This window comes from Moschus berezovskii, chromosome 2 (genome assembly GCF_049115385.1).
Source record: "Moschus berezovskii isolate FMDL1 chromosome 2, NW_MosBer_1.0, whole genome shotgun sequence".
Taxonomy (NCBI): domain Eukaryota; kingdom Metazoa; phylum Chordata; class Mammalia; order Artiodactyla; family Moschidae; genus Moschus; species Moschus berezovskii.
The window spans coordinates 52,454,849-52,468,342 of NC_142461.1; the positions used below are offsets into that span (position 1 = coordinate 52,454,849).

At 35.0% G+C, this 13,494-nt stretch overlaps 1 protein-coding gene across 4 annotated transcripts in view; it reads right to left on the reverse strand.

The window, feature by feature from the left end:
• SLC39A10 (solute carrier family 39 member 10) overlaps positions 1-13,494 on the reverse strand; it is an 84,175-nt gene that overhangs the window by 53,215 nt on the left and 17,466 nt on the right. For 2 of the 4 annotated variants that reach the window (XM_055397154.2, XM_055397152.2), the window contains exon 2: positions 4,205-4,313. The exons of 1 other annotated variant lie outside the window; for it this stretch is intronic. The gene's annotated coding sequence lies outside the window, so the exon portion shown is untranslated. Of the gene's footprint in view, positions 1-4,204; positions 4,314-5,010; positions 6,232-13,494 lie in introns of those variants that run through there. One more of the 4 variants, XM_055397155.2, reaches the window with a different exon arrangement.

The following is a 13,494-nucleotide window of genomic DNA, read 5'->3' on the forward strand; positions in this document are numbered from 1 at the left end:
TTCCTAATTTCTTTCTCCTTAGTTCAGTCTTGGAAGGTTGAACTTTTCTAAGGATCTGTCCATTTCTTCCAGTCTGTCCATTTTATTGGCATATAGTTGTTCATAATAGTCTCTTATGATCCTTTGTATTTCTGTGTTGTCTGCTGTAATTTCTCTCCTTTTTCATTTCTAATTTTGTTGATTTGATCCTTCTCCCCCTTTTGCCTGGTGAGTCTGGCTAATGGTTTTTCAATTTTATCTTCTCAAAGAACCAGCTTTTAGTTTTATTAATCTTTATTACTGTTTCCTTAATTTCTTTTTCATTTATTTTGGCTCTGATCTTTATGATTTCTTTCTTTCTACTAACTTTGGAGTTTTTCTGTTCTTTTTTAGGCTGTTTCCGGGAGTTGGTGATGAACAGGGAGGCCTGGCGTGCTGTGATTCATGGGGTCGCAAAGAGTTGGACACGACTGAGCGACTGAACTGAACTGAACTGAACTGAGGGATAAAGTGGAGAAGGCAATGGCAACCCACTCCAGTACCCTTGCCTGGAAAATCCCATGGATGGAGGAGCCAGGTAGGCTGCAGTCCATGGGGTCACCAAGAGTCAGATACGACTGAGCGACTTCTCTTTCACTTTTCACTTTCATGCATTGGAGAAGGAAACAGCAACCCACTTCAGTGTTCTTGCCTGGAGAATCCCATGGACGGGGGAGCCTGGTGGGCTGCCGTCTATGGGGTCGCACAGAGTCGTACATGACTGAAGCAACTTAGCAGCAGCAGCAGGGATAAAGTTAGGTTCTCTATTCAATGTTTTTGCTGTTTCTGGAGGTAGGATTGCATTGTTATCAACTTACCTCTTAGAACTGCTTTTGTGGCATCCTATAGATTTTGGGTCATGTTTTCATTGTCATTTGTTTCTAGGAATTTTTTAATTTCCCTTTTTATTTCTTCAGTAATGTGTTCGTTATTTAGAAACATATTGTTAAATCTTCATGTGTTGTTTGTTTTTTACAGTTTATTCCCCTGTAATTGATATCTACTTAGTGGAGTTATCAGAAAAGATGCTTGATATGATTTCAATTTTCTTAAATTTACTGAGGCTTGATTTGTGTCCAAAGACATCTTAATTCAAACTAGTCACGTTTCAAATGCTCAGTGGCCACATGTGGCTACTAATTACTGTACTGGAAAGTATAGATCTAGAAGATTTATTTGGAAAATTTGGGAAATATGAAAATTAAGAGATAACTCAATGCAAAAATAGGTAGGTTTTGAACAGATTGAAGATTCTCAACCTTAATACAGAATTATAAATTAAAATCACAAGTAGATACCACTACATACCCACCAGAATGAATAAAACATAAAAGATGTAGGCAAGAATATGGAGTCAACTAGAACTTGCATACACTACTGGTGGGACTGTAGACTGGTAACCTCTGGAAAGCTGTTTGGCAGGATCTACCAGGAGATGAACATAAGCATATCCTTTCACATGGCAATGCTCCTCTTGGATGTATGCAGAAACGCATGTACAGGGACACCAAAAGAAATGAATGAACATAAAAATTCACACAATCATCATTCATCATAGCTCAAAACAAACAAAAGGCCAAATGTCCATCAACAGTAGAATGTTAATGAACACATAAATAAATAGAACAATTTTACAATGGAATGCTACACAGGAATAAAAATAAAATTAAAGCTTCACACACTAACATAAATGAATCTCACAAATTGAGACTAAGCAAAAGGTAACTGTATATTTTATCAGTCTTTCCTTTATAATGCATATTATATCCTATATTGAAGGTCTTGAAGCTAAGTCTCCCAAATAAATCTTTTAGATCTACACTTTCCAGCATAGTAGCCAGTAGCTACATGTGGATACTGAGCACTTAAAATGTGACTGGCCTGAACATCACTTTGCTGACAAAGGTCCATATAGTCAAAGTTATGATTTTTCCAGTAGTCATGAACAGTGTGAGAGTTGGACCATAGAGATGGCTGAGCACCGAAGAATTGATACTTTAGAATTGTGGTGCTGCAGAAGACTCCTGAGAGTCCCTTAAGACTGCAAGGAGATCAAACTAGTCAATCCTAAAGGAACTCAACTGTGAATATTCATTGGAAGTACTGTTGCTGAAGCCCCAATACTGTGGGCACCTGATGCAAAGAGCCAACTCACTGGAAAGGACCCTGATGCTGGAAAAGATTGGGGGCAGGAGGAGAAGGGGACAATAGAGAATGAGATGCTTAGATGGCATCATCAACTCAATGCACATGAGTTTGAGCAAACTCCAGGAGATAGTGAAGGACAGAGTAGCATCATGTGTCACAGTCCAAGGGGTTGCAAAGAGTTGGACACAACTTAGTGACTAAACAATAAACAGCAGAAGATAACAAACACTAAATAAAACACTGACTTTTAAATAAATAAAAGTCTATTTATATATAATTTAAAACGGGCAAAACTAAACCAAGATGGCTTAATAGTTATTTTCTGAAAGGAAGGTAGGGGGTGATAATTGGGATTGGAAATTGTAAAAATGTTCTCTTTTGTGAGTAATGGTAATGTTTACTTTGTGATAATTCACTGTACTTATCATACTATTTTTCTGTATACATATAGTACTTCAATAAAAATTTTTTAGTATCAAATTTTATCCAGTGAAAACCAATTAGAAAACACATCGATAAACAAAAATTACTAGGTTCTTAGACAGAAACAGAGTAAGACCATTAAAAGGAGAAGTTATGAGATACTATTGAAGGAAAGTAAAGAAGAATTGCAAAAACTGTACAAAGACCACCTACGTGAATGGAATAAACACCTTAAGATATATAGTCTTCCAAGTGTATACAAATCTAATTCAATGTCAATCAATATCCTGCAGCTGTCAACTTTTTGTGAGACTGCATAAGGTCATCCAAAAACTCATGTGGAAGAGCAAAAACAAAGGGCAATCAACAAAGTTCAGAAAATTAGCAAGATGACAAAGACTTCTTTTTAGAAAGTTACAATAACTAAAATAACACAGACCAAAGAAGAACAGAGTCCAGAAAAAGAATCAGTAACAATGATTTTGTATATGATATAAAGAAGAACATAAGACATTAAGAGGCAAAAATTAAGACTTGAAAATACCAGATGTTAATAAAAAACCTGATGTAAAGAAACAGAAACTACCTTACATTGCTGCCTCAATCCATCCTAACTTAAAAAATATCCTAAGTTGAAAATACATTTAATATACATTATCTATTGAACATCATAGCTAGCCCAGCCTACTTTAAACATGCTCAGACCACTTACCACTAATTAGCCTACAATTGGGCAAAATCATCTAACACAAAGTCTGTTTCATAATAATCTCATGAACTTTACTGAATACTGTACTGAAAGTGAAAAACAGAAGGTTGTATGGGGAAAAAAAAGGTTGTATGAATTGATACAGAATGCCTGTTTACCCCTGTGATTGCACAGCTGACTATGGGCTGCAGCTCACTGCCACTGCCCAGCATCATGATTGTGTTGTACTGTGTATCACTAGCTTGGGCAAAGATAAAAATTCAAAATTCAAATATTGAATGCATAATGCTTTTTCATCACTGTAAATTCAAACTACCCTAAGTCAGAGGTCATCTGTACCGTATGTACTTTTTTAAAGTTTGATACCTAACCACCATCAGTGATTAATCAACATATATTGGAGGAGCAGCAGAAGCCGTATCATGATTACCTGAGAATTTCTTAGAAATGTAAATTCTTTCACCCCACCCAGACCTACTAAATCTGGAACTCTGGGGTTAGGGCTCAGCAGTGTCAACCAGTCTTCCTAGTTGAGTCTGTTGCTAGCTAAAGTTTGAGACACTACCTATACAAGTAAATTATCAAACACTCCCATTTATGTCAAATGATATTTAATTAAATCGAGTATTACCTGAATAAATTAGGTTTAGTTATCATATGTGGCTTATGTGAGTTAAGAATTTTGGAAAATAATCTATAAAATATATTTAATCCCAAAGCTACATTAAGTTGGAGATTTTGTTTTTAATCTAAACACTTCAGTTTCTTATATAATAGTCTCAAGGATAAAGTCACCATTTAAAACATATCAATTTTACCTATAGACTAATGAAAATGAAAGAGCATAGATAATTAAGACAATTGCTATTAATAGCAGAAAGAGAACATTACACACCCTACAATTACCTTGGTTTTCCACTAGAAGATGCTAGTGAAAGGCGATACTCTGAATGAATGTTGCTCTGTTCATCTGACATGTAAATGTCTTGCCGTTTCTTCAGTGCATATTATCCCACTGTCAAATGAATAAGTACCAGTGGTGAAAATAAAACATACATGCATATCAGGCAACATTAAATTAATGACTCCATGCAACACAAAAAATGTCAGTGATCTATATGAGCTTTAAATTGTCATTTTTAAAAACTTTTTAAATGTACTCAATTTGTTTACTGAAAAGATTCTGATATCTTGAGTCCCCTAATCATAATCATTTACATTCAAGAGAGCATCACAGGAAAGCAAATAAATACATTAGTGACATTATACAGGTAATATTTAAATCTGTGTTAAGTATTCTTAAAAGTAAATCATACATTAACTTTGCAACTTTAGAACAGCCATAGCAGATATGTGCCTAAGAATCACTTGCATGAAGTATGCATTTGTCAGCACAGACTAAGCAGCTATTGCAAAGAAACCTCTCTCAAAGGGTAGTGGCTTAAGAAAAAAGCAAATTTCTCTCTCTTAATACCCGTCCAAGATGACTGCTCTAGGTTTGTGAGCCCCAGTCAGTCAGAGACACATCAATCTTACATGAGTGCTATTCTTGTCAGTGGTAAAACAAACAATGGAAATCCAGGTTCAGAAATTTTGAAGCAGCAAATAAAGTAGATATTGCTTTCATCACTTCTCAGACTTCATGGGCAAGAACATAGCCATATCAGCACAATCAATCAAATAAATAAGGAGATTGGAAAATACAGTCTCACCTACAACTTACAGTTTCCCAAGCATTCTCCGGAATCCTTTTCTTAAGGATCCTTTTCTATCCATAGCAAAAAGATCTTCGGGGTGGAGGCAGGAATGGTGGAAATGTTGCCAAAGTCCATTTACCACTCAATCCTAAATACTGGCCTTTACAGGACTCAGTTTTGCCCTAGACAAAATCTTCTGCTGTCACTTACGTTTCACAGTTTTCAAAGTTTTGGGAATTAAGAATATTAGTTTTATAACTGATTTGGTTTTCAATTCAGTAAATATACATAAAGTTATTCACTCAAGACTTCTGGGTACTACAAACAGCTATGCATAATCCTACTGCACACAATTTAATTTCACCTTTTGTTACTGATTTCCAATTTACTATCACAGTGAAAGGTTTAAGTATTCTCTCATTGTGTAATTTCTACATGAAGGGTCAGGTTAATTCACAATTAAGTACTTTAATCATTGTGCTGTGTACACACTATTTCTCATGTAAATACATTACATTTGATGCAAAGAAAAAATGAAACCCACATTTTTCTATAAAATTCACTAACATTTTAACATTAACATCAGACCTAAATACTCAGTGAGGCTAGTGGTTATTTTCTGGTGTGAAAAGTGATGAGAGGAACCAGGCAGGAGTTCTGTGCTGCAGTTTGTGTTCTATCATTACCTGTGGGTGCTGGTTACCCAGGTGTGTTCACCCAGGTGTGTCAAGGTTTACACTTAACGGCTACCCACTCCAGTATTCTGGCCTGGAGAATTCCATGGACTGTATAGTCCATGGGGTCACAAAAAGTCAGACATGACTGAGCGACTTTCACTTTCACTTCACTTTCACAGTTAACATCTGGGTGCTTTTCTAGAGGTGTTTTATATTTCAGACAAAACATAATTTTTAATCCATTAAGAATACATATTTCAACTTTCATTTAGTAAAATCAGTAATATGCAATTTCTAGAAAGACCCATACTTAACCATACCCAAAGATGAATTTAAGTTTTCTAAAATAATGTAAGACTCACAAGAACTTGAACTTGTAAAAATAGTTCAGAGTTTATCCATGTACTCTTTACCAAGTTTTCCCCAATGAAAACATTCTACATAAGCACAGTACATTTTCAAAACCAGGAGACTGACACTGATAGAATACTGTTATCTAGAGATTTTATTCTAATTTCACCAGTTTTTGCATGCATTCTTAAAAATACCATAACAGAAAATCCATTTTTTAACCAGAGGAAAAAAATCATTTGTAACCAAAGAAACTTGCTTAACAAAATATATGATTATACCTAAGAAAAAGGTTAACTAAAACCTTAAAAGGAAGTAATCAGGATTGATAATCTAGACAGCAAGTTCTTCTATAAAGATTTACAAAAATTTTTAATTACAGGCTTTCAATTGTAGTTTTCCTACATAAAATGGCAAATAAATTTTTCAATTTTTAAGTAAATAAAACACTTTTATCAAGAACATACCTAAAGTACACTAATCTGTCTAAAGGTATTTTGCCTCAAGAAAGATAATGATCTTTATTTCATACAAATGAAAATAGGGTTGTAGAAAGTTTAAGATGAAAAGATTCTTAAGTATAATCAACTAAACACATTTTTAAAAAGTACATGGATATCTAAGACCCAGAGGTATACATATGATTAAAGTGATATTTCAAGTTTCTGGCAGTACCCTGACTTGAAAGTCAGGGGCTTTTTCTGTTACACCAGTGTATCTGTGTATCTTAAAAACCAGAACACTGTGGGATAACTACTAATGCAATCCATCTAAAATATACTACCAAAATATTTTAAAGGGAAAAGAAATGGTCTCTAATACTTACAGTCAGTTTAAAAAAAATGTTTATATCACTATGAGTATGCGTGCTAAGTGTCTGACCCTGCGACCCCGTGGACTGTATAGCCTGCCAGGCTCCTCTGTCCATAGGACTCTCCAGGCAAGAATACTAGAGTGGGTTGCCATTTCCTCCTCCAGGGGATCTTCCCTGGGATTGAATCCATATCTTCTTTGCAGGAGGATTCTTTATCGCTGAGACACTGAGGAAGCCCTACTATCACTATATTACTTAACAAAATGATTGATTGATATAAGAAAAATAATAAGCACTGAAATAATTCTATTCCAAATATGTGGTTCCTGTTACTAGAGAGGCCAACAAAGTATATCCTGTGTATAATCTATTCATTTGATTAAGAACAAAGCAAACAACTTTTACGCAAGGGGATTTTTTTTTTTTAAAGGAAAATGTTAGGTCAAATGAAAGAACCAGAAGTTAATGTCTGTCTCAGGTTCTTGACTCTCACACATACAAATACATATATATATATATATATATATATATATATACAAACGTAACAATCAGAGAAAAAATACTATAAATCATTTAGCAATGTTTTAAAACTAGCTATTTCAATGTTCCAGATTGATATTATAAAGGTCAATGAGGTGAAAACCAAGAGAGAAATCCCTAAAACCTTCAACCTGGATTATAGAAATATATCATGTATTAAGTAAACTTAACATGAAAATCTATTCAATAATATACATGGCACCCTAATTTCAAAGAAGACTTCATTTTTTGGGAAAGGTTTCACTATCATGGCAGGAATTTGTTTTATTTATAACCTGAATCACATAAATATAATACAACTGGTATATTACTAAATGGCCTCAGCAAAATTTATCCATGTAGTCAGACACCAATTTAGTTTCTCTCTACAGCAGTATACACAAAATGCATGAGAAGCAATGAGACTAGTTGTTTACTGAAGAAATACCCGTCTAAGGTCTCAGAAACCTGGTCTTGCCACTTACTAGCTATAAGATCGGAGAAGGCAATGGCAAGCCACTCCAGTACTCTTGCCTAGAAAATCCCACAGATGGAGGAGCCTGGTTGGCTGTAGTCTGTGGGGTCGCTAAGGGTCGGACACGACTGAGCGACTTCACTTTCACTTTTCACTTTCACACATTGGAGAAGGAAATGGCAACCCACTCCAGTGTTCTTGCCTGGAGAATCCCAGGGATGGGGGAGCCTGGTGGGCTTCCGTCTATGGGGTCACACAGAGTTGGACACGACTGAAGTGACTTAGCAGCAGCAGCTGTAAGATTGGAGAAGGCAATGGCAACCCACTCCAGTACTCTTGCCTGGAAAGTCCCAGGGATGGAGGGGCCTGGTAGGCTGCATGGGGTTGCTAGGAGTTGGACACGACTGAGCGACTTCACTTTCACTTTCACGCACTGGAGAAGGAAACAGCACCCCACTCTAGTATTCTTGCCTGGAGAATCCCAGGGACGGGGGAGCCTGGTGGGCTGCCGTCTATGGGGTCGCACAGAGTCAGACACGACTGAAGCGACTTATTAGCAGCAGCAGCAGTAGCTATAAGATATTGGGTAAATTACTTAGCCTCTTTAAGTATCCTGTTCTATTTCACAGTAATTATGGAAACCAAATAAAATAATGTATATCCTTTTTTGTAATGATAAAAGTTTTAAATGTTTTTCCATTTTATTGTAAATGTTTAAATGCTATTTAAGTGCAAGTTATTAATAGTAATATAACTTGGATCCTCTGGGATCCAAGTTTACTTGGTAAACTCCAGGAGTTGGGGATGGACAGGGAGGCCTGGCGTGCTACAGTCCATGGGGTCGCAAAGACTCAGACATGACTGAGTGACTGAACTGAACTGGGATCCATTTTAAATTCCATTTCTGATATAAGCACCCAATGTAATGTACATAGAATAGAATCAGGAGTCAGAAACCTTCGTCTCTAGTTCATCCTAGCTTTGTCACTCTTTCCTCTCTAAGGAACAGGGGCAACAGTCCCTACATATATCCACCAACTGAACTAATGTATATGAAATGTGTACTTTGTAAAGTTTATTAACCTTAAGTATTACCACTATTTGATGTGGTACTACACGTCTTTCACTTAGCTTCTGAAAAGTAGAGAACCAGAGTGGGTAAAGGTCCCTTCGCTTTGACTCCTTCCAAAGAATGCTACCAAAAATATTCCAAGAGCATATGCAGTGTTAGTACATCCAAGAACAACTCTTATATTAGAGGAGGCATCCAACTGAGAAAAAGTTGTGAAGAATTACCATGACATACCAGTTTCACTGACTTTATAAAACTTAAAGGCATAAAATTACTGAGTCCTTATCAAGAACCCTTGAATCCTCTTAGACCTTCAAGGTTTCCTTCTTCATTCCCCCACTTTAACTCAGTTTGGAATGTCAATGTAGCTATTACCAACATAAGCTCAATCTCTAATATTTACCCTGCAACTCATTCATACAAAAATAGTAGAGGCATGCTAACGGAGCTCAGGCAAAATTCAGGGCTCCTCCTGTTTCACTTATAAACATGAGCATTGATCAAATGTACCAGATCAAGCAATCACACATCAAATCTATTATTGTATTCTAAACATTCATGTACAAACCTACATTTTCTCATTAAATGTTCAAACTATCTGAAGTCTCTGCTTTTTAACCATTCATTACAGGGAATCTGGAACCACATTGCAGAAAGCCACCTTTGACATTCCCGTGTCTGTTTTGCTGCTTGTGAATACAAAGAACATCTGAGATTTGTAAATGTATGAACTGGCTGACCTTTATCAATCACAAAATATTGTGATGCCTTTTGAAGTTACTAAATGTTTATAATTTTAGTTAGCCTTTCAACTTAATAAGCTTCAACATCTTTCCACTACAAATGCATATATACCTGTACAACATGTAAAGAGGACTTCAAGACAGGGGGCTAACCTTAGGACCTGGATGAGAAACACATGCCTTTTCCTTTCAACCTGCAGAGCTGTGTTCTCCTTCCATTCATTATCCCTGACTGTTGCCTTCATTCTAAGAATAGTTACTGCCACTGCCTCAAATCTTTATTACTCCATTCATCGTCACTCTTCCTATTTTCCTTTTTCAGCATCTTGTCACTGTTACACATGCCGGATTTTGTACCAACTTATCACTCATACGCACTGCCAGGTAAAATGATCCTTCCTTTCCATAAGATTAGGGGGTAAAAAACACAATCTCCGAGGCAACATTTTTATAACATTACCATTTTTTGATGCTGCTGACAACACAGGCTACTTCTTCTCTACCAGGGAAGCTTTCTATCTGATAAATTTTAGCTTACAGTTGTTTGAACAAAGTTAAATGGTTCTGTTCTGCCATTTAGCAGAATCTTACAAAATCATAATTCAAATGTCAAAACTACTTAATTTCTACTAGCAAACAGCAATTTCATTAACAATTATCAATCCATCTTTATGATCAAGTTCAACCTCCAATATAAAGAAAACTACATAAAATTCTTAAATAAACATAGAGTGTTTTAGGGCACATTCTCTGTCTTACAGAATCACATTCAGATACACAGATTGGGGTAGATTTTGTGATATATAGACATTTAGAAAGAGAAAAGATAAGAAAATTATTAATGCCAGGGGAAAAAAAGTTGTGCAGGGTAAGTACCAATTTACAGTACAAATAACCTTTATAGTCATAAAAATATAACACTACTGTTCTAAACCAGAATTACGATATAACTGGTACTGAAAAACTGAGATAGAGGAAATGAGAGGGTTCATGCATGGAGAGGTGGGAAGAGTGCTAAATCCAAAGTCACATTGTGTAACATGTGGAGGAAAGTGAATTACAGTTTCAAGATTCCACAAGCATTTGTTTATAGAGTTTTAATCACATTATATAATAATTTTAACTTCAATTTGTGCTATTGTTTTTAGTTACTTGCTTGGTTGGATAAGTCCAAGATATGGGGAAAAACCACCAAAGTCTGAATACTTTTCAGACAGGTCTTGTTACATACTTTCAAATTGTTTTCTAGATAAATTAAATTTGGTTATACTGCCACCAGCTGAATGTTCATAGTATTCTCATTAGTAGTTGATACTATTAATTTTGGAACAGGTAAAATTCCCAGGTGGCAGAGGGGTAAAGAATGAGCCTGCCAATGCAGGAGATGCAAGAGAAGGAAGCATGTTTGATCCCTGGGTCAGGAAGAACCGTGGAGAAGGAAACGGCAACGCACTTCAATATTCTTGCCTGGAAAATCCCACGGACAGAGCCTAGCACACTACAGTCCATGGGGTCATAAAGGACTGAACACACACAATACAAAATTATCTTATTCTTATTTACATTTTGAAATTATTCCTGGTGTCCCAATATTTTTATAAACATACATGAACTTTTTATATAACATGGCTTAGTCATATTGTCTGCAGAAAACACCTTCAATTCTGTCCAGTGCCTTTTTACTTTGATTACAATGTTTTCCCATTCATGGATAGATGTGTTTCCATGTACATGCACTGAAGTCCATAACTTATTTTTGCAATTTCTTTATGACTTCTAAATTTAAGAAGATTTTTTTTCCTCCCTATATTTAATATGTATTGTTTTCTTTAAAAAAAAAAAAAGGCCGTAATTAAAATTAACATGACCCATAACATCCACTTCTTTTTTCGGGAAAATAAAACAACCGCTGAACTAACAAACAATAGTCTTTTATCTGTTCACTAAGAAAGTTTACATTTTACCCTTAATAAAACTTTCAAGTACGTGTGTTTAAGCAGAAACCTTCAGAGGAAAAGCTCTAAACATTTTTATATACAAATCATAAATTATACTGTAGATAATATTATATTTACACTGTGCTTAAACACTTGTTCTTAAAATCTCTGTCAGTGATTTGATCGTAGTTGATTTCCTTCTTCAGTTCTTTTTTTAAATTAATGATTATTTTCTTGAAAATAAACTTACTTACACCAGTTGCTGTTGTTGCTATATATGCTATATATATCAAATAATTCACCTTACTTGAAAAAACAAGAGTATGCTAATTTAAAACAAAAATCTTAACATATATATTCTAAACATTAACAAGTTATGAAGTCAGTTGAAATTCTACATTAAACAAGGTCCATGGAAATAGAAAGCATAATCCTGTTGCTTTGCAACATATGTCATATATTATATATTATATTATATATACATGGTATCTGTTCTAATTTTGTTGTAATTATACAATTATGTAATAATTACATTATAATTACATAAAATGTTTTTCAAATATTATACTTTTACTGACCTGATTTTCAAAGTAATAACAAATCATATCTTACTCTATATATCTTGATACGGTATATAAATCAATCTTTCCTTCATCATGAGGCTATGTTCTTCTACAACAAAACACAAAGTATACTTATTTGCATGTAAACAGAATAAAATAATGATTCAACTTCAGCAGAGGTGCCTGAGAAATATTACATCAAAACACCTGTTCACAGTCCTGTAAACATGCAATCATGAATTGCTTTATGAGGGAAGTGGGAACAAAGGAGAAAGGAGGAAAGGGAAGAGGAAGGGGCAGGGAGAAGGCATAAAAATAAATATGAAACACTATCTGCTCTGAAGGAGGTACAAGGAAGACACAGTCACCTTTTAAACGAGAGAAGGTAAACTGAGAGACACTGCATAAGGAGCAGCAGAAAAACAGTGATAGTTAGGTAGCAGCTCCAGGTCGAAAGCCACATTACAACTCTAAGCATCACAAACAAGGGTGCTATTCCTCTGGCATGGAAGAGACAAAAAGCTTCCTCTACTATTAATGTGAAGAATACCTGAGAACACATATTATTACCCATTCATTTATATTTGAATGTTTCTCTGCTGAAGTATTTTTACTCATATAAGAACTAGGAAAATGTAAGTATTTTAAAAACAGCAACATGTCAAATAATGATAGAATATGAAGAACTGCCAGGAGTTGGCTGACTTGAAGGGTCAGATAGTTAACATTTTAGGATTTGCAGGCAGTATAGTCTCTATGGCACCTATTCAATTTTGTCATTATGGCACAAAGCAGCAATACACAATATATTCATGCATCCATTAATATTTAATTTACAAAAGCAAACTGATTTGGTCCATGGTCATAACTTGCTGACCCTTGACTTAATCTACACATTTTTTTTTTTTTAATTTACCAATTCAACAGACGACAATAGAGGAAACCACTACTGTAAAACTCAAAACTTCACAGAACATGTAAAGTGAATTCAGAAAAAAAGTTTAGAGGTATGAAGGGCATCTGAAATTTTTTTTTTTTTTACAAACATGAAAATAACAGGGCTGTGGGATATATGTATTTGTGACCTTGTTACTAAAACTGAAAGCAATTTAATTTTCTACTTCTATGTGAATGAAAATAAATCTAAAAACTAAAGTGATCACTGACTGACAACTCTTTGATAATCACTAGAGCATTAAAAATAACTTTCATACAGCAGTTCACAGTAATTAGTAATTCTAATAACAATGCTTCTGGGTCCCATGAAAGTACCTAATCTTATAATGATAAAAGGTATCTCCAACATTCTGATTCACTTTCTAATTCCCAAAAACCACTGCTATGAATG